This window comes from Tachysurus fulvidraco, chromosome 5 (genome assembly GCF_022655615.1).
Source record: "Tachysurus fulvidraco isolate hzauxx_2018 chromosome 5, HZAU_PFXX_2.0, whole genome shotgun sequence".
Classification (NCBI taxonomy): Eukaryota; Metazoa; Chordata; class Actinopteri; order Siluriformes; family Bagridae; genus Tachysurus; species Tachysurus fulvidraco.
The window spans coordinates 10,827,442-10,849,767 of record NC_062522.1 but is presented as its reverse complement, the minus strand read 5'-3'; the positions used below and the strand labels follow the sequence as shown (position 1 = coordinate 10,849,767).

Sequence of the window (22,326 nt, the reverse complement as noted above, 5' to 3'; positions counted from 1 at the left end):
AATAAGAGACGAAGATACAGTATATGCATGCATCTTTAAAGAAGCACATGGAATAGAAATGTTCTAGTAGTTGGTCTCATACAAAAAAATTAAAGAGAGGTGCGAGAAGGGCCAAAATTCCTTGAAAAACTTGTATACTCCCAGTGACAGCAAGCACAAATACATTTTTAGGGTACTTGATAACAAAGCCAGGATGGGCTTAGGTGTTCTGCCCTGTGTGTGTGTGTGTGTGTGTGTGTGTGTGTGTGTGTGTGTGTGTGTGTGTGTGTGTGTGTGTGTGTGTGTGTGTGTGTGTGTGTGTGTGTGTGTGTGTGTGAGAGAGACAGAGAGAAAGAGAGAGAGAGAGAGAGAGAGAGAGAGAGAGAGAGAGAGAGAGAGAGAGGGGTGGAACTGATAGCTGAATGCAGTATTATATAATAATTCTGCTCTCTGTCCCCCTCCCCTTCCTTCCCCTCTTTATTCTCTCTTTCCCTGTGTTCTACCCTTCCCTGGGGTAATGTGATTTCTGAGATTGCTCATGAATACCATATGTGTGTGTGCTGAGAGGGTGTAAGACAATGATATGTCAAATGAGTCACCAAAGCTCAAAGGTGCCTTTCTGTTATCACACTACATAAACAATATACTGAAAAATAAACATACTGTAAATAAATGAATAAATAAACCAATTAGGATCAATTTACTTATTAGAGTATTCATGGTTAAAAAAAGCTTTCCTAAAAAAATCCAGCAGCTTCTAAAATTTTATTTATTTATTTATTTATTTATTTATTTATTTATTTATTTATTTATTTATTTATTTGTGGTTTTACTACCACCAACTTTTATGATGACAAGCATTGATAGTGGTGCCATTACATATATTTTCTACTGCCAGACAGTGATGCAGCGAATCATTAATCCTTAAGTCTGTCCAACTCCTTCACTTTCTTGTCTGTACACTATGCCCAAACTAATCAGCTTCCAAAGCTTAAACCTTCATGCTAATAATGCTGTCAACACCATCATGCTTGTCAACTCATAAATAACCATCTAGTCATGTGAGATCTGTGCCATAATTCGTTGTAGATCAACAGCATCATATAGCAACACATCTCATAGCTAGACGTCATATTATTATATCATTGGATAGTGATCGCTAATAAGAAACGCTCTCGGTTATGGTTTTAAGCAGCAAAAACTATCCGACTTACGTTACATGAAAGGAAGAAAGAAACAAGGATAAAAGCCAACAGTGTCCTGAATAATTTTATATTATTTTTTTATACTGGTTGAAAATATCTGATAAGTCAAAAAAGGGTTAAAGTCTCTTTTAGTCTAACAGAGTTCTGGTGTAAATGCCAACAATGTGTCAGCTGCCAAGTCTGAACCTTCACAGGTCAATACAGATCATGTGATCTTTTAGCTGGAAAGCCCTGAGTAGAGTGATTCACCTTTAAATCAATTTGATCTGTCAAAAAGATTTACAACAGATTCAAAGTTTCAGTGGATTGAGTTTCATGCATTTTAGGAAATGAGAGAGGTGTGAGAAAGAGAGAGGTGTGAGAGATTAATACGTTTGGTGTGTGTTTGTGATAAGTAATCGGTTATGTACAAATGTAATGTAGCACTGAACTGATTGGATTAAGTAGTATAGAGAGAAAGAGAAGAGAAAATGTTGCAGGAGGCAGTGCAACCCTTCACTCAGCAGCTAACAGATGACGTTGCCTCGCAATATCACCACCACCTTAAAGGTGACCTCATTCCCTGAGTATGTCATGGCCTTGAGGGAAAGCAGTAGTGCTGTGCTGATGAAATATTCCAACACTTCCTGCTAGACCTTAGGCTTGTACATTATTTCAGAATAAAGAGAAACGTGTATTGAAATATCGACACCTTCATCCATGTGATCTACAAGTCACCAGTGAAGCTAGACTCTTTAATTACCTAATAAAATAACATGGACCTTCTCTAGGATTTATTATTTCTGGTAGAAATAAAAAAATAAAAAAATAGGAGAAAAGGCCAAGGAAAGATTTTTCCAGGACACAGAAGATAATATGTAGACTCAAGGTTTTTACAACAAGCAATTTTCCTGGCAGCCAGACAGATTGTAGATCACATTTTGAAGCACCTATTCTGTGCTGATCAGGAAACGTTATTCTAGAGATGATTCAGAGTTGGGACGGAAGACTGGAAAACGCAATATAAAATAATTTCTGAGAAACCCTACAGCCAAATGCATATATCACGTGAACAGAAATAGAAATTCAAATGCAAAATCAAGCAAACTACACAATATTTAAATAAGCTCTAATAGAGAGTAATTCTTCACTTCTAGTAGCTTAAAATAATTTGCGCGTGCAATTAATTATTTTCCACAAAAATGCATAAAATATTCTGCAAAATGTTTAACCAAATCTTTTTTCAAAAACATTTTTGGAGGGAGGCATGGTGGCTTAGAGGTTAGCGCGTTTGCCTCACACCTCCAGGGTTGGGGGTTCGATTCCCGCCTCCGCATTGTGTGTGTGGAGTTTGCATGTTCTCCCCGTGCCTCAGGGGTTTCCTCCGGGTACTCCGGTTTCCTCCCCGGTCCAAAGACATGAATGGTAGGTTGATTGGCATCTCTGGAAAATTGTCCGTAGTGTGTGATTGCGTGAGTGAATGAGAGTGTGTGTGTGCCCTGTGATGGGTTGGCACTCCGTCCAGGGTGTATCCTGCCTTGATGCCCGATGATGCCTGAGATAGGCACAGGCTCCCCGTGACCAGAGGTAGTTCGGATAAGGGGTAGAAAATGAATGGATGAATGAATGAAAAACATTTTCGGCTACAAAAATCACACACAAAAAAAAACTATCCTGAGTTGACTGTTTGTATATTTATTATTTCTAACAGTACTTACAGTGTTTCCACTAATTTATAAGAAGGACTATAATTGTGGATTTGTGAAAGGTAATAAAAATTAGCTATCTGTATTTCTAGTCAACCGAGAGCTAACACGTTAATGATGAGTGATTTTATTTGTTCAATGACATGCAGGTTGTTTAATAATGAGATGTTTGCAGTCAGTTAAAAGGAAAGAAGACTGACAGACACGTTCCCTTGACAGTTGGTCAGATTAGCTTCAGTCATATAGTGAACCATCTCTACACACTGCAGTTGCTATTTATTTTTTTATGCAATAAGTTAACTCTAAGTTAAGAGTTAAGTAACTCTACCTGTTCTGATTTTTCAGATATTTTTCTTTGATTTTATTTTGCTGTAACACTTCTAATAAACAATTTTCCATTTATTGCATTGTTGTTGTTGTTGTTGTTGTTGTTGTTGTTGTTGTTGTTGTTGTTGTTGTTGTTGTTGTTATGGAAGTAAAGTTACTCTGCAGAGGCTACTTATAGTGCTAAAAAATTCTATATAAAGGCCCCATTATTTCACCTTACTATTAACCAGAGGCTGCAGTAACATTAGTGTAAAAGAATATGCCATATCCAGTATGTATTTATTCACAAGTTAACATCACAAGATGAGCAAGGGTGTGACATAATTGTGTGAGTACACGTAATATAATATCAGTGTTGACGTTGAAGTTACCTTGGCATTATCTAGGCAATTTAATTTCGATATCTATGTTAAACCATTCTGACCTCATTCTGACACCAGTTTGTCCTATCAACAATACCCCAGCTAGGAAAAGGCCAGGAAATAGATTTAGATCCCTAATTTTTTAAATAAGGCCATTGCCTACCGTAGTGCTCTGACACTTAGAGGTCTAACAAAGACAACTTTCCAATTAATGCCCTTGGCTACTCTGTCTAGTGGCAAAAACAGTGTGCATCACTGCAGGCACACATGCTGTCACCATAGAGACTGACTGAAGTCTGGCCAAATACGAGTAGAATTGAGCAGAATTTGCATGTAGTATTTTTTTTTTCATTTACATACAGAATTTCACACAATCTACTCGGAATCAACAGAACCCTAATGCACTAAACTGACATTTTTCTGCAAATACAGTGTACAGTATTTAGTGTCTGATTATGCAGTCTTATAGACCTTATGGTCTGGTAGGTATCATATAATATGTACGGTGGCCGAGAAGTGAAATCCAAAAACACATTAACAAATCCGAAAACACATGAACAAATCCGAAAACACATGAACAAATCCGAAAACACATCAACAAATCCGAAAACACATGAACAAATCCAAAACATATTAACAAATCCGAAAACACATCAACAAATCCAAAAACACATTAACAAATCCGAAAACAAATTAACAAATCCGAAAACACATCAACACATGCGAAAACACGTTAACAAATCCAAAAACACAAATCTGAAAACAAATTAACAAATCCGAAAACACATCAACACATGCGAAAACACGTTAACAAATCCAAAAACACAAATCTGAAAACAAATTAACAAATCCGAAAACACATCAACACATGCGAAAACACGTTAACAAATCCGAAAACACAAATCTGAAAACAAATTAACAAATCCGAAAACACAACGACAATTCAGACAACCTGGAAATGGTAGGTATTGTTTTTGAATGGAAACATACCGATCATTGGACAAGACACCTGTCACTCAAGATATACAGGTGAATGACAGGTGCCTTGTCCGATAACCAGTTCGGATTTGTTAATGTGTTTTCGGACTTGTTCATTTGTTTTGCACTTCTCGGCCACTGTAGATACATGATGTAATACATACAAAACTTGCAGACAAAATGCAGACTAGACATGAACCTATTAAAAAGAGTGTGTATTGGTTTAGATGTAAGTATCACTTACAGTATAACATTTAAATGTGTCTAATCAAAGAAAACTACTTCCACTTTCCCGATTTTCAGCACTGCCATAGGGGAGAGTCAGGTAAGTTCTACTTCAAGAAGTAATCGAACATTCTGAGATGCCAACTCCATGTGGTCTTTGGGAACAACAACATCCTCATCAATACACTATTGTCAGACTGTATATTTATAATCACACCCTCCAGTGTCACCCAAATGAGAATGAGGTTCCCTTTTGTGTCTGGTTCCTCTCAAGGTTTCTTCCTTTGCCATCTAAGGGAGTCTTTCCTGACCACAGTCGCCTCAGTCACCTCAGACTTGTTCATTGGGGATAAATACAAACGCATTAAAATAAAGTCTAATATTAATTTTTGTAATATATTAGTCTTCATAGAATACTATTTTTTGTATTATGTTTCTTATGTTCTGTAAAGCTGCTTTGAGACCATGTCCATTGCCAATTGCGCTATACAAATACTTCTGAATTGAATTGAATTGAATTGAATTGAATTATTTGACTATTTTTTTGTAAACCTTATGAGTAAAAGACTCATTTGACACGACACATACAGTTTAGGGGTGTGCCCAAATATGAACAAATAATTCAGAATGAACAGATAATGCTTTCTAAACAAATGTGAATACAGGTACGAATAGTATTTCTTTTTTTTAACTTACAATAAAAGTTCACAAAACATCTATTTGAGACTAGAGGTCTGAAATCAATTCTGAGATCAGCCTACAGATACATGAGATTACCATGGATAGTACCACTTAAAAACCATAATGATGGATTTGGACTGTAATTAGAGCAGTTAGCAACTTTCTGCTAAAACAAGAATAAATTCCATGGATACATAATTGCACTTGATGATATTGTACAGAGTTATACACACTTATTGCTTATAATTACACTATTTGGTGTCACCCAGATGAGAATGCTTGCCTCCATTGCCTGTGAGATCTGATATGCTAGCTAACCAGCTTAGCGTTGTAAACAACTGCTCATGCAATTTTATAGTCAATTATATATGCATTCAATAAATCACACTTTATTTTTAGCATTTAATAAAATATACTATTTTGAATGTTTATGCTTTAAGCTATGATTTGTTCACAGCTGTGATTAGGTTGTTGTTGTTAGTTTGCATGGAGGCAGAGGCCATTACTGAGCATGTGCAAAATGAGCATCACTACTCCCACTTGTGAGAGCAGTTGCTACTGTCACTACTGTCAATAAACTTAAATATAAAAAACAGCCACAATTTTTTTCCAGAAATCAAACTGAAAAGCTTCTCTATGTGTTTATGAAAGGTTTTCATTTAACTTTCTGCCTCATTTTAGTTGGTCTGCTGTTACTGGATGAATGGACCAGTGTCTAAGTACCAGTTATACATGTAACAACAACCACTTTCATATTTATATTAGAAAACCTCAATAAATACCCAGTAAGACAGAAGTTAGTAAAAACTACATTAGCATTCCAGTAATCATCTCTCCTGAAATAAGATCATTATAATGACAGCATACAGAACCCTATAAACAACATGCTATATACCCTAATACAGATCTCATACACTAATCATTACACAGATTTTAAATTTGTCTTTTCACCAATGTATTTGTTTTATGCTCTAATTTTAAACCTTGTTAGGTGCATTTCTGAATAAATACAATGCAATAAATACAATACAGTATGATTGATTATTTATTGTAAAAAATATTATGTTTGCTATGATGAATTATATTCTGATTTTATCCAAAATTAAATTTGCCTTAGACGCAGCTGGTCTGATCTGGGATATTAAATCTGGTAAATACCTGTGTAACCTGATCTAAGGAGTGTAATTTTTCTCTAAGCAAATGAGAATAAAGTAATGTCATCTTAAAATTACCTCCTGCCTAAAGGTTAATTGCCATTTGTAATTTGTGTCAATGAGCTTAAATTCACTTTGCGTGCTTAAGTGTATATTAGAAGAGTAGAAAAGTAGCCTCAAATGTATGAAGGGGGAAAAGAGCTTATTTTCTGTATCAATGCTTCAGAAATTAATAAATAATTGTTCATGGGTGACATTTCAGCTTCACAGCTCTTGAGACCAAGGTTTGATCCTGAGCTTGGGACCTGCCTGTGTGGCATTACTGAGCATGTGTTTCTCATGTCCAAATGGGTTACTGTCAGGTTCTATGGCTTTCGAACACCTCCCAAAGACATAACAGGTGAAAGTTGCCCCTAGGTGTGAATGAGTATTGCGTACTGCAACATCCGGACGTCAGATCCAACTGTTAGACTGACCGGGATAAAGTGGTAACAAAAAATAAATAAATGAATGAATGAATAAATGACAAATCATGCACTAAAGACAAAGCTTGACAAGAAGTTGTCTCTAAAAACTTACACCTTATAAAGAAGGCTGTTATTGTTGATAGAGTCCTTGGGTCAAGCTTAAGTCTGAGTTCTGCATGTGCTCACATTCTCCACAAGGTATTTGAAAAAAAAAAGGCTTGGATGAATCAGTTACTTAAGATAAATACAACTATTGTAGGAATTTTATCATAGTTAGACTTTCAAAAGAAGGATTTGTTTAAATTTGTTGGTTGCGTACTTGTGAACATTGATTTTAACCAACAAGTTTGTTCAGTAAATTGTAATAGGTAAAATAAATGAATATTTCCACCCTTGTGGAGGAAAGCGTCATTGCTAATTGGTTGGAGTTAGAGTGGGAGGAGTTGTCATCCAATTAGACTCAGGGAGGGAAATGTTTTCAGTTTGTTGCTGTTCGCTACATGATAATGGAGGTTCTCAGTTTGAGAGAGAACAAAAAAAGAATCTTTAGTTGCTAACCCAGCAATTTATTTGAGTTTCCTTATATCCTTGTAAGTGTTTGCTTTTTATTTTCTGTAATGTTCCTCTGAATAAGAGTTTAATTGAGTTTAATTGTTTTCGCCGAACTTTGTTGTACATCTGCAGTTCATGTAACTACACAGTTAATGGTGGCACTTCATATGAAGGAAGACTAAGAAGAATCGTGCACTATGCTCTCTTTGAATCTTTGTCATAATTTCACCCACACAAACATTTTCATAGACAAGAAAATCGGAACTATTCTTTTTTTCATTGAAGAGTCATACATTGATTCACATTTATTTGTCCTGCCCAAAAAGCAGAGAGTCATCTCTCTAATGTTCCTCGAGAAATCTCAGTGCAATCCAGAAGCCCCCGCCAGACACACAAACGCATAACCACCAGGCATAGTGCGTCATTCGGTTTTATTGTATTGTTTCAGCAGTGATGAACCATAAAGGTAATGACAAAAGACACTCTTGGCAAAGACGAAAAAACAAACAGGCTTGAATCACTAACAGCCCTTCTGTCACCAAAAGCTTTGCACCAACAGCTGTGATAAAGGTTTGCAAGATTGGAGATATTTAAAATCTCTCTCTCTCTCTCTCTCTCTCTCTCTCTCTCTCTCTCTCTGTCTCTCTCTATCTCTCTCTATCTCTCTTTCTCTCTCTATCACTTGCACACTTGGATTACTATTACCATCTTCATGAAACATGTCCATACCTAAATACAAATAATAAAGGGACTCGTTTGTTTCAACAAATTAATACAGTGCGCATACACAAACAGTCAGTGAAATGAAAATGTAATTAGAAGGGCTTGATAAAGCACTGCTTGTGTGACTGTGATAAATGTTGGCTGCGCTTCACTGCTCGTTTTATCTCCAAAAGTAACATAAAATCAATAACAGGAAGCAAAATTATATTAAGAACGCAAATTAATTAATTCAGGGACTAAAAAAAGGTCAAATTTTCAAAGTACAAGTATCAATACTATTAATATTAAGAGTAATGAAATTTGTCCAAAAAACATTCATTTTTACAAAGAGTAGACGTAAAAGGGTTGGAATATTTAAATCCCATTTTGAGATCAAAACTCATCCCTCTGGTTTACTCTAGGGCATTAGCATAAGTCTGGAATAATTAAAGTCTTGAGTATATTTGAATGAAGTGGGATTGGAGGCTTAAAAGTTGGCTGAGCACTTGTTTTGGATGAGAGCATTGTGTGAATGAATCATAAGTGCCCTTGGATTCCTTCAGCTTAGGGGATAATAAGCAGCTGTACAGCTGATAATTCTCATAACGAGCTATAACGTCACTCTGTGAGTCTTACTGGGGCTTATGCAATTCTTATTTTTTGCTATAAATATGCAAAATGTATGACACTCATCAAGACCTGATAGCGTATGTTTATGTATTACATATATTGTAGGTCACAGCTCCAGGGTCTCTGGATTGAACCTGAACTCAGGATGCTGTCTCTATGGGCTTTCACATGTTCTACCCATGTCCATGAGGGTTTCCTTCGGGTTCTCTGGTTTCCTTCCAAAAACAAGAGTTGCATGTTGTATTGGCTACACTAAATCTGAAGAGTATCAGGTTATGTATTTACTGAAAATCAAATAATGATTTAAGTAAAGAATTTTACTACTGCATTTTATTCATTACAAAACTGTGTATTGGTCAGTGCCGCACTGGTCCTTTTGTATTATTATATTATTATACTTATTTATGCTGATATTATTATACTGTTTGCACACAAACACTTGATGTAATACTGTGTAGTGTACTTAATTCTGAGCTGTCCCTTGTACCTCTGTAGCACTAAGGTCCTGGAAAAATGTTGTTTCGTTCACTGCAACAGTACATAAGAGACAATAGAGCTTTTTGACTGACTTGTTTAAGATATGCATTTACTGTGCCTAGCATTCTCTGAAATGTCTGAAGACATTGTAATATTGACCAGGACAAAGTAGTTGTTTTAAAATAAAGGAATGAATGAATCATACATTCTCTCAGGCACAAACTAAAATATAAAACTTAACCATATCACATATACACTGAAGACCACTTAACTTGAATCACACTGAGCATTATTGGACCATTAAAATAACTCTTATTGTAGATATGTGAGCTACATGTATGTAGAAGATGGTAGATAGAGCTTTTCTTCGACTGTGTTACACTGCCCCGTTTGATTTAGTGGTTTTCTCGGTCTCTGAGTTTATTAAGACTTCATTCTGCCTGGTTAGTGGCCGTTATATTATATGAACAAGTTGTATTGTGAATTGGAATTAGCAGGTGAACAAATTGGGGCGAAAGAGGCGCAGAAATGTACTAAAGACAACAGAAGGACACAGATATAAAGTTAAATCTATTAAAACAGATAAATAAACAGAAAGATAAGTTTCTGCAGTGTTATACATAAAATGTTGCATTTAACCCTATATATGATTTTAGATCAAGTAATAACTTTAGATTAAAATAAGTCTTGTGTTTCATCTGGAATATTTGTTCAAGCTCTAATCTATCATGGTGACTTGTGCTTAAGACTTTGATCATCTTAAATCATGTAACTTAAACTGGAGAGTAAACAGTGGACATCGGAAAGCATGGTCATCTGTCCATGACCATGACCTGAGCATCTGGGCATGACCATTCCATACACAATGTATTACCTAATAGACCTGACTCGTTAACATAATAACAAGAAATAAATTGGGTGACAAGTGTGTGTTCTAAAAAATAATAATATGCATTAGAAAGAGATTTCAGGTCTAGATTTGCAGCCAATACTTTATGCCATAATTACTGCTTCCTTGTTACTAGTCCCAGCTCCAAATTCTGCATATTTTCAGAAACATTGTCCTTATTTTCTGTCAATAGGAATCAGCTTCTTTGTATTTTGTGCAGATGTAATGGTTCTTCTAAATGTTTGTCCTCGAAGTTTCCTGTGTATGACAGCGCTCTCACACTGTAGTGACAATAACTTATACAATCATTGCCTGAATAACATGAAAATGGGCCGTTCAATCTTCCTGGTATTGCTAAATGGATAAATTAAGTGAACAGTTGATGTTCCACATCATAATGGCTTCCTTATATCAACAACACACTAAGATACAAAGTCCATTGACATGATGTTCTAATGTAGGACAGTCCTGAAACTGTCATAACATTTTCATAACGAATTATAAAAACAAAGAACTATGCCAATCGACTAAGGTGTTACATCATCTTAACACTAAAATTGTCATCTGAGCTCTTTTGGAATTAAGCATTCTATATGTTTAAGTATAGGTTTAGACATTCACATGAAAAAGGTGCATATTGTGTGCTTTTATATCTTTACACTGTTTATGTACTGTAACATCTATCCATACATCTATTCATCAACTATACCATGCATCTTACACAGGGGCACAGGGAGGCTGGAGCCTACCCCAGGGGACTCGGTGCACAAGGTAGGGGACAACACATCACAGGGTACAATCACACACCCATTCACACACTGCAGACAATTTAGAGAATCCAGTCATCCTACAGCACATGTCTTTGGACAGCATCTATAACACAATATTTCCAGAAGAAACAAATTCCTGGATCATTTCACCAGACATGGGTCACTCACTCTCACTCATTTTCTACCGCTTATCCGAACTTCTTGGGTCACGGGGAGCCTGTGCCTATTTCAGGCGTCATCGGGCATTAAGGCAGGATACACCCTGGACGGAGTGCCAACCCATCGTAGGGCACAAACACACTCTCATTCACTCACGCACTACGGACAATTTTCCAGAGATGCCAGTCAACCTACCATGCATGTCTTTGGACCGGGGGAGGAAAACGGAACATGCAAACTCCACACACACAAGGCGGAGGCAGGAATCGAACCCCCAACTCTGGAGGTGTGAGGCAAACATGCTAACCACTAAGCCCCAATGCCCCCTGGACATGGGTGACAATTATTATTACATAAAAAAAACTTGTTAATACAGTAAAAAGAGCATAAATGTTTAATTTGCAAGCATAATAATCTACTATTTATCTAGATATTATCCTCACATTTGGCCTTTTCCCACAAATCATGATATATTTATTATATTTTGTGCTGAGGATCCCGGTAACTTACACCAAATTAGCCAGTGAATATTCATAGTACAGTATTTGTGTTGTTTGTACATCATTGATCATTGATCATTGTTTGACAGCATGTCCACACGTCCAGGTAAACAATCTGATCTGCTTTTGACCACCTTGTAATAGAACCAAATTATGAATATCCTGTTTGACTGTTAACAGAGAGGAAACATTTACAGTGTCATCTGTCTCAGCACTCTGTCCCATTACTGGAAGAGAAACACATGCACTCTGGGAATGTTTTTGGATGATTTTCAGATCTTAATAATAATACGTTTAAGTTTGGCCTAATGAGCATCATTAAGGAACTGAATGGGAGAGAACAGAAATTAGTTTTTGTAGTGGAAAGTGAGGAAATAGAGTGTGGAAATGGGTTTGAAGATCATTACATCCTTCTCTCCTCAAGGGATATCTGGTATTGCTGACACATCAAGTTGAGATTTTAGTCAATCTAAGATGAGTTAAATGAATTAGGCTTGTATTTTCATTCTTACTTTAAAAGGGAAAAGTGCCTTTAAACTCCCACTCGATGTGTCATACCAGATATTGCATCAGATTTTTATTGTAATTTTATTGTAATAATTTATTTATATTTATATTATAATAATTTATATGTAAGTATTTTATCACATAATCAAATTTCATCCAGTTACCTATTCAGCCAATCAGGTGGCAGCAGCACAATGCAAAACCTCGAGCAGATACAGGTAAAGAGCTTCAATTAATATTCACATCAAACATCTGAATTAAGACAAAGTGTAATTTCTGGGACTTTGCGGCATGGATGTTGGTAACAGGACTGGTTCGAAAACAGTCTCTAGAGTTTACACAGAATGATGCAAAAAACAAAAAACACTGAGCTAGCAACAGTTCGGTGGGTCAAAACATCTTGCTGATAAGAACAGTTTGAGAAAAAGTCCAGGTAGGATATAGTAGCTCATATAATCAATTTATAACCATACTGAGAGCATCCAGCTGCAACACTGTCTGGTTTGGAAATTGAAACATCTTGGATAGCAAGACCCTGCAGTGGATAGTTAAGACAGATGAGAAGATCATTGGAGCCTCTCCTCCCTCTATCATCGACATTTACATCACATGCTGCATCCAAAAAGCCAACAGCATTGACCCCACACACCCCTCACACACACTCTTCACTTCACTTTATGTGGCTAGAACTGCTTACTTTAAGTCCTTGGCTCTGTGTTGTTTTCTGTAGCTCTGTTTTGTTCTACCCTGTAGTCCTGGAGAAATGTTGTTTTATTTTACTAAGTACTACGTCAGCTATATATGGTTGAAATGACAATAAAAGCTAATTGACTTGATGTGATTGACATAGTGAGCAGAAATGCATTTCAGCATGCACAAAACCTCAAACATTATAGTGGATGAGCTTCCAGTCCCGTCAGCCAAGAACAAGAATCGGAAGCTATCATGAAGGTAGACTCCTCAAAACTGGAGATTAGGGAAGAAAAATCACCCAGTTATTTTCCAGTTATTAATTGTACAGTTTGGGGTTTGTTCTTGTTCTTGGTTGACAGGATGACTAGTCTTTGCAACCACAGTGAGCAGAAAGCATCTCAGAATACCCAACAGACCAAACCTTGAGATGTTCTACAATACCAGAAGACCACAACAGGTTCCACTCCAGTCAGGCAAGATCAAGAATGTGAGACAAGATTCAAGTGGCCATCAAGAACACACACAGAAACCCCAGATTGGTAGTAAATTGGTTACTTTATTGGAGAGAGTTTATGCCATAGCTTGTCTCCTACAATCCTACGTCTCTAGTGTTTTGGTCTGCTCGTATGCTGTATGCACTATAAGTTTGACTAGAATGCGGCAATAAACATAAAAAATGGAAGCCGTTTCATTTGCTACACTATCCGTAGGTCTGTTTGACAGGATTTGTGCATTATTACTCCTCGATAACAAGTTAAAGGTGCTTGGAAATTTCCACTGGCTGTAATAAATTTCCCAAGAGAAAAGTACAGATCCTCTGACAGGCTGCTTTCAGGTTCAGCATGCAACTGTATACTGTATTTCTCTAAATTCAGGTAAGCAAGTGTTATCATGGGGATTTGAATAACATTTAAAACTTGTTTAGTTGTTTCCAGACATAACTAAAAATTATCTAAAAAGTTTGATGAAGCCATGTTCTAAGAATCCATGAATTATAAAAACTGCAGATGCAGCAGGAACTGAATGTGACAGTTGTAGAGGTCCACAGCTAGACCCAAATAAATCCCAGTTTAATTTCAATATGTATTAACGAACAATGGTTTGATGCTCAGAGCTTGTTTTTTCAGAACAGGATGGCAGTATACTGTACACTTAAACTACTGTAGCTTAATCTACACTAAAGTAGTAGTTTATACTCTATTTACTTTGCTGAATTTAGTTTGATTTCCCCATCCTTGAGTATGTGTAATTGACTCTAGCTTCAATGCATCATTTTATTCCCAATAAAGACCAAATGCTGACAATATACTAGATTAAACAGATATTTATTTTATCTTCATGCAACCAAAATGGTGACTGAAGGCAAAGAATGGCAACAGTTTGTTGTTAAGGTTTATTAGTTCAGCTTTACTTCAAACATAGCACCCATTTTGTATATATGGTATTTTTTTTATTATCTTACTCAGAGATGCTTATTAATGTTTCTAATGCCTTTCTTTTTGAACATTTATTATGCAGTCTCTGTATTTGATATGATACTTAACTAATCATATAATGCTTTTAAAATCTGAGATTTCTTTGATGAAGGCAGGTGGTAAAAAAACATAGGGGTTAAAGTGTTATTGCTGTTTGTTCTAATAATCAGAGAGACTCACCTTCTTCAAGTTATTCATGTTTGGAAGTGTGAAGAGTGGCTGAACAGCAGCATGGTCAAAGTTGTGAGGAGTTCAGGCAGTTTGCTCGGATTCCCTGGTTATGTAGACCCAGACCCGGTGTTACACGCTGGTCTCCAGGCAGAGAGAGAGCAAAGGCCAGAAATACACACCAATCGTCAGTTAACTATAGCACTAGAGTGTGTGTGTGTGTGTGTGTGTGTGTGTGTGTGTGTGTGTGTGTGTGTGTGTGTGTGTGTGTGTGTGTGTGTGTGTGTGTGTGTGTGTGTGTGTGTGTGTGTGAAAAAGACATAGAGGGTCTCTGGTTTTGACAGTATACCATAGTTCTCATAGATCTTGACATAGTAACAGCACTAGATATTGAATTCCAGCCATTACAGTGATTTAAGTGTTTGTGTAAGTTTGAAAGACAAACAGAGTACCTACATAAAGATGGACAAAAGCCCAATGTTCTTGGTGTGGCAACACCAACACGTATTGAATTCCATTAATTACAGGATTTCATGTGTGTGTGTGTGTGTGAATATGTTAATGTGTGGATATGGTTGTGTGTCTAACTAAGTGCATTTAGGGCATATTTTAACAAATACAGTCATTCAGACACTGATCTAATTTCCTCAAAACAACAAACTTTGGGTAACTTCCTTATGAATTTATTTTAAAGTGTTTGCCATAGCTTTAGTTAGCATTTAATGCCAGTGCAGGTGTGTTGATGGTATTATTTTAATGTCAAGACATAACAAACGTTTTTTACCTAGAACCTGGTTGCATCTGCCAGAGTGTTACAGTTCATATGTCTTGGTCATAAATGTTATTATTTAGTTGTTTATTTGCTTCCTATGTTTAGAGTGGCATTATTAGGCCACATTATTTTGCTAGCAAAGTTCTTGTTATCCCTGAAGAGGGGTGGAGGTGGATAGTTTGGACAAGTTTCAAATTCCATTGTCTTGTGTCTTTAATGTTGTTAATCGTTACAGGAAGGTACTTAGAGCCAAAAGAAGCTTCACTGGGTATTCACTGAGAAGGTGCACATAATTTTGAAACCAGTGTTTTGCTTAAAATACAATACAATAACGTCTATGATGGCTGTAAATGTCACATGTAAAAGCTGAAAAATGAGTATCAAAACAGGACACAATTAAAACATATTGCAACATACCCTGCAACACCCACCACTCAAGATCTTCCTCTAGATACTAATCTATAAATTCACTGCACAGAATTCACCGATCTACGTCCGAGCATTTGTAGAAACTTTAAACACTGTTGCCAACACCTGTTCAGAGCAGATCACATACCGGTGTTGGAAAAGCAGTTACAAGGCCTGTAAACGTCTCTCAATATATTTATATATTGTACATTCAGCTATAATTGTTTTGCACCATGGCAGCTGCAGTTTAACAGTAAGAGTGGCTTTAAAGAGACCTATCTTTAGCCTGCCTGGATGACATTAACAGGTGGCTTTTTTCTACAAAAGAAGCTCCATGAAAAGTGCAGGATTAGTCTTTGCAGGTTGGTATACAGTGTAATCTCCAGCCAGGCCTGAGTGAAATCCCATCCAGTGTGTATTCCTACCTCATCTCCATTGTTCTGGGATAGGCTTCAGATGAAATGCCAGTTTGCAGTAATCACTGAAGATCAACAAATTGGGGTTTGAATTCTAAAATAGATTTTTACAGTGGAAAGACCCTTAGTTTCACAGATCAATTATACAGCCTCTGAACATTGTCTCTGTCTTTGTCCGGTCAGTGACAAAATGCCTCATTCACACTTGGTCGATAGTGCAGCTAAATATCGGAGGTGATGGGAAGATCTCCATTAATAAAAAAAAAATAAAAATGGGAGGATGATTTAGTCTTTCTAAAAATGACATGGTTATATTATCTCTCCAAATCAATATTACACAGCATCTGGGTTGATGGCATGAACCACCTCCGGGGTAATTATTACCACACGAATGTATGTTCCACATGAACAGATGTGTGTATAAAACCTATATACTGTATAAAAACTGAGAAATTGAAAAATTCTTTGCTTAAGGATACAGCTGTGGCTCTCTGGCAATGTCACAAACTGATCTCATTATCTTCTGAGAGTCATTTTATTTGTATCTGTAATGTAGTTTATATATAATGTCAGACCCAGTTACAGTACATCTGTTCTAATCATTGTTCAAAACAATGTTTTGGGTTCATTTAACCCTTGTATGTTGTTCAGGTCTGTGGGACCCATATTCATTAACATCAATAGTTTTGAAAAACTTTGCTTCCTTGTAAATGTGTTGATTTTTTCCCCACTCATAACTTGATTAAATTTTCTTTTTTTTTATTACATTTTATTAAAAAACATCAAAAAACAAGAGCACTTTAATTAAAAAAAATGTGATGTAATAAAGGTAAAGGGCAAATATTAACCATATATGCTGTTTATATTGCTTATAATTGGGATGAAGTAAGTAAACATCTGTAGAGTATTTTAACATAAAATTTTTGATTGTGTTGAATTATAAACCTAAAAATGCAGCAGGTCCACCAGACCCACAGACACTGACTGAGTAACAAATATACGAACAACATACAAGGGTTAAACCACAGTAAGTAGCATGTGTAGCTAGTCTCCTTGAGTAAAAACACACAATAAAATATTCCTACCCAAAGTAATGTAGTACAAGTGCATGGACTTAATGTATTAAAAACAAAAATGAAATAAAATTGCGTACATTCAAATGAAATATTAGTCCTATACATTCATATGAATATCTTTCAGAAAACATCCCAGGGTGTATGATAACTAAAATGCTTTCATGTGGCACAACTATATATCACAAGGATTCATAAATAGCCTAAAGATGCTAAAACCGCTCCACCCTAACAAGCTTTAAATTCTCTGCTATTCAACAATTCCTGACCTGGTGAACTGTTCATGACACTTTAAATCTTTTATTACTGTCATGGTTCCCAAAGAGGACAAAACATTGTTCCTCACATGCTAAAAGATCCATTGAACTTACGAACCCAATGAAACCATTTTGCCCTGTGTGTGGCTTCGGCTTGCCTCCTTTACAGCTTGCAGACAGGACAAACAGATCAGTGACCTTCACATCAACTTTCATTACCTGTACCCTGGAAACATGTTTCGTAGACAGTTTTTTGCAAAATTAAGCTTAGCCTTCAAATTCCTCACCAGTGCATGACTACACCACTATGCCGCATGTCTGCACTGCATGACTACACCATTATGCCGCATGTCTGCACTGCATGACTACACCACTATGCCGCATGTCTGCACTGCATGAATACACCACTATGCCGCATGTCTGCACTGCATGAATACACCACTATGCCGCATGTCTGCACTGCATGACTACACCACTATGCCGCATGTCTGCACTGCATGAATACACCACTATGCCGCATGTCTGCACTGCATGAATACACCACTATGCCGCATGTCTGCACTGCATGACTACACCACTATGCCGCATGTCTGCACTGCATGAATACACCACTATGCCGCATGTCTGCACTGCATGAATACACCACTATGCCGCATGTCTGCACTGCATGACAAAGCTTGGCAGTTTGGTCTACAAAAACGTGTCAATAATGACATAACACAGCATAAAAACAGCTAAATCTCCAAACTAAATGATACATCATTTTTCAGTCCACATCACAAGACCAGAAAGAAGTACAATATTATGACTTGAAACGTACATTTACACAACATTGTTTTACACCCTTTAGCTAGAGATACCAAAAACCTAACCTAACTAACCTTTAGCTAGTGTTTATTATGTAAAATGCTTATTTCTGTGTTTCTATGTATCATCATTGAAGCCAGGGCTAAAAATTAGCATGTTAATAAACTTATAGCACCAAAAACTGCAGAGGATTCAACTGTTTATTTATCCAGGTGACATTCAAGTCAAGTCAAGTCAATAAGCTTTTATTGTCATTTCAAACATATATAGCTGTTGCAGTACATAGTGAAATGAGACAACGTTTCTCCAGGACCATGAAGCTACATAAAACAAAGACAGAGCTATAAGGACTTAAGTAAGTTAGTCCGAGATACATAAAGTGCAACTGTGTAACCTGGTGCAAACAGTGCAGGACAAGACAAACAAGACAGTGCAGGACAAGACAGTGCAAACAAAAAATACAAGACAATACACAAAAGATTCATTCCAATACTTGGATTTGGATCGGTACAGTAAAAAGTCTTCATACTGTGTGTGTGTGTGTGTGTGTGTGTGTGTGTGTGTGTGTGTGTGTGTGTGTGTGTGATTGAGCTCTGCAATGAGTTAGCTGCCTATTCAGTGTGTCCCATCCTGTATACTGAATTCCCTGGAATAAGCTCCTTGATCCCCTGTGTAAACCAGATAAATACTGTAGATGGAGCAAAACACTGACAATAAAAAGAAAAATGAATATTCACACTCATGTTTATAGCCGTTCCTTCTGAATAATTCATTCATTTTATATTACTATTTCTACCATTCTATTATATAACTATTGCCATCATCAAAGTAGCAGGCAGTTCCATTATTTCACTTTGTAAACAAGCGTTAAAATTTTGAATACAGAACAGGAAGCTGGTGAAGAGATGGAGCAGTAGTCTGGATGTGTGTGACGTTTCCATATTGGGAACTTACAGTTAAAAACAAAAAAGGGACAATTGCTAAGTACATGTTTTATACGGGGGGCATGTTTGCCTCACACCTCCAGGGTTGGGGGTTCAATTCCCGCCTCCGCCTTGTGTGTGTGGAGTTTGCATGTTCTTCCCGTTGCCTCGGGGGTTTCCTCTGGGTACTCCGGTTTCCTCCCCGGTCCAAAGACATGCATGGTAGGTTGATTGGCATCTCTGGAAAATTGTCCATAGTGTGTGATTGCGTGAATGAATGAGAGTGTGTGTGTGCCCTGCGATGGGTTGGCACTCCGTCCAGGGTGTATCCTGCCTTGATGCCCGGCGACGCCTGAGATAGGCACAGGCTCCCCGTGACCCGAGAAGTTTGGATAAGCGGTAGAAAATGAATGTTTTATACAATGAAGTTATGGAACAGCCACGAGAAGGATTAACTTCAGGGCTATGTTAATATTTATGTTTGTGTTTATTTACCTTGCAGACCATTTAGGCATTTTTCAAGTGAGACAGAACAGCAGTCCGGAAAACCTCCAGCTATCCAGACACTGGCATAGAACCATAACAAGTCAGCTCCAAATGCTTTTATGTATAATTAAAAAACATGTGGCATTAGAAATAAATGGAGAGGTGGAGCGTCCACCATTAGTCACTATGAATTAGCTGTTACTTTAGAAAAATAACATATTAGAATGAGTGCATTAACATATACCTCAGCCTATAACCCTATAACCCCATATTACCCTATAACTCAGCCTGCTGGTATTAAAAAAAAATAATCAGCACTATACCTGACTTTTTTTTATAATGTACATATAATGTAAATAGTAACAGGTGAATACCAAAGCAATATAAACTCTCAAATTAAAATTAAAACAATTAAATTGTCATTGAATAATGTGATTTAAAAATGAGATAAAGGTCTGTTTTTACCTCATAGACCCTCAACAGACGTTTTGCAGCATCATCGGTGCAAGCCTTAAGATGTATAATCACATTAAATCAGCAGACCTCACTTAGGTTACGTAGGTTAGGTTTGATGGATGACCACTGGATGACTCACCACAACACACACAGGCACACACACAGGCACACACACACACACACACACACACACACACACACACACACACACACACACTGTAGACACTCTTACAAACAGAGAGCATTTAAGGACGGAGTCTCAGCTGTGTCTGATAAGCAGATAATGAGAACAGCATTAGTAAAGATGTCAGACAGCTCAGATAGTGTGGGGGAAATCCTTTTAGGGAACAAAAGACAGCAGCGCTAAAAATCATAGTTTGTAAGAAAACATATTTTATTATACTTTCCTACTGTATGTGTTTCTGTGATTTGATTCCCATAACCAAACCCACAATATCACTTTTTGCTGCCATCTTGTGTGTAATATCTGAAATCACATATTCTATCTGGAATGCACAGTAAGATTTCTCATAAACAATAACACTTTCCTTAGGGCAGTGGTGGCCTTAACTGGTTAAGGCTCTAGGTTGTTGATTGGAGGATCGGGGTTCAAGGCCCAGCACAGCCAAGCTGCCACTGCTGGGCCCTTGAGCAAGGTCCTCAACCCTCCCTGCTCCAGGGGTGTTGTATCATAGCTGCCCCTGCACTCTGACCCCAACCTCCTCAGCTGGGGTATATGAAGAAAAGAATGTACACTGTAAAGTATATGTGGCGATAATAAAGGCTTCCATGCCCGTTCTTCTTATTCTTATTCTTATTCTCCTGCCACTGGATTAGTCATTCGGCATCTAAATATAATTTATGCATTTACGCATTTCTGAACGGCTGCTTAGTGAGAATGTCTATTGTCATTTCTTTGTAAACACATATAGTCATCTCTCACAACTTTAGCTCCCACTTTGGCAGCACTGTAGTGTTTGATGTGCTCACTAATGTTTTGTAATGTTGTGCCAGCTTCACGATCCAGCCATGTGTCAGCAACTTCTGGAAATTTTCCCTGCCAGACCACAAGCAGGGTGAAGCCAGGTGTTTCTGCTCCATCAAGGACATGTTAGGGTTATGGTTAGGGCTTATATATATATATATATATATATATATATATATATATATATATATATATATATATATATATATATATATATATATATATATATAAGATAAAGTTAAACACTCATTTATCAAATTGTTTTTAATATTCTTACTGGAGAAGACTTATAAACTGAGATCCCAGGAAGACTATGTTTCAATATGGCACCTAAAGACTTGTGGAACGTATTCAGAGTCTTCACTCTGGTGACTGTGGTATCTGCTGTTTTTCATACTCACTTCTAATGGGCAAGCTTTTTCCTGGTAGATTAAGTCATATATTGCTCAAAAACAACACCAGTTAGTGTCCAGTAAGTTCCAAGCAGTGGTAGTCCAGTGTTTGCAGCCTGGAGCTACCGAAGTTACCGTTGTGACAAGCCTCCACTGTTCAGTCGTAGCTTTTCTGGTCTCATTATATAAAAGTTGTATCATGTCTTACTAAATAAAAGCATTGACCAAATGAGATAAATATATACTGTATGTAACAATTAGCTTATGTATTAGGTAATTAGCCTTCATTTAATAAAGCGGTGGCTAAATTCTTGATAGAGAGCCAATCCTGATTTCCCCACATAATATTTGGCTTTGACTAAATTACATTTTTTGGAGAAAAAAAAAAGGCAAATGGGTGGAGGTGTAGTGGAGACCTGTGGCCTTGGGAGAGTAGAGCCCCTATTCCACTACTAGAAGCATCAACTTCCACAATGAATGGCAGACTGGGGTCAGTGGGTTTCAGGATGGTGGTTTTTCTTTTAGTAATGATGTTAATGGAGTGGCCACGGAACTGAAATTTCTAAAGAACCTCCAATAAATGTTAGCAAAGCCAAGAAATCTCTGTAGTTCCATGATGTTGGCTGGGGTAGGTCACTCTGTTACTGTGTGGGTCCATCTTCACTAAGTGGCCGTTTATTACGTACCTCAAGAACAAGTCTTTGTGAAATTCACTTTTTTGCTTTCACGATGATATAGGAGTCGTGGTAGGACTTTGAATACCTGC

At 37.1% G+C, this 22,326-nt stretch overlaps 1 protein-coding gene across 1 annotated transcript in view; it reads right to left on the bottom strand.

The window, feature by feature from the left end:
• The window catches only part of lepr (leptin receptor), a 49,410-nt gene extending 34,710 nt beyond the window's left edge, over positions 1-14,700 (bottom strand). Inside the window, exon 1 of the mRNA XM_047814074.1 lies at positions 14,598-14,700. The gene's annotated coding sequence lies outside the window, so the exon portion shown is untranslated. The remainder of the gene's footprint in view (positions 1-14,597) is intronic.
• Between the last annotated feature and the right edge of the window lie 7,626 nt (positions 14,701-22,326).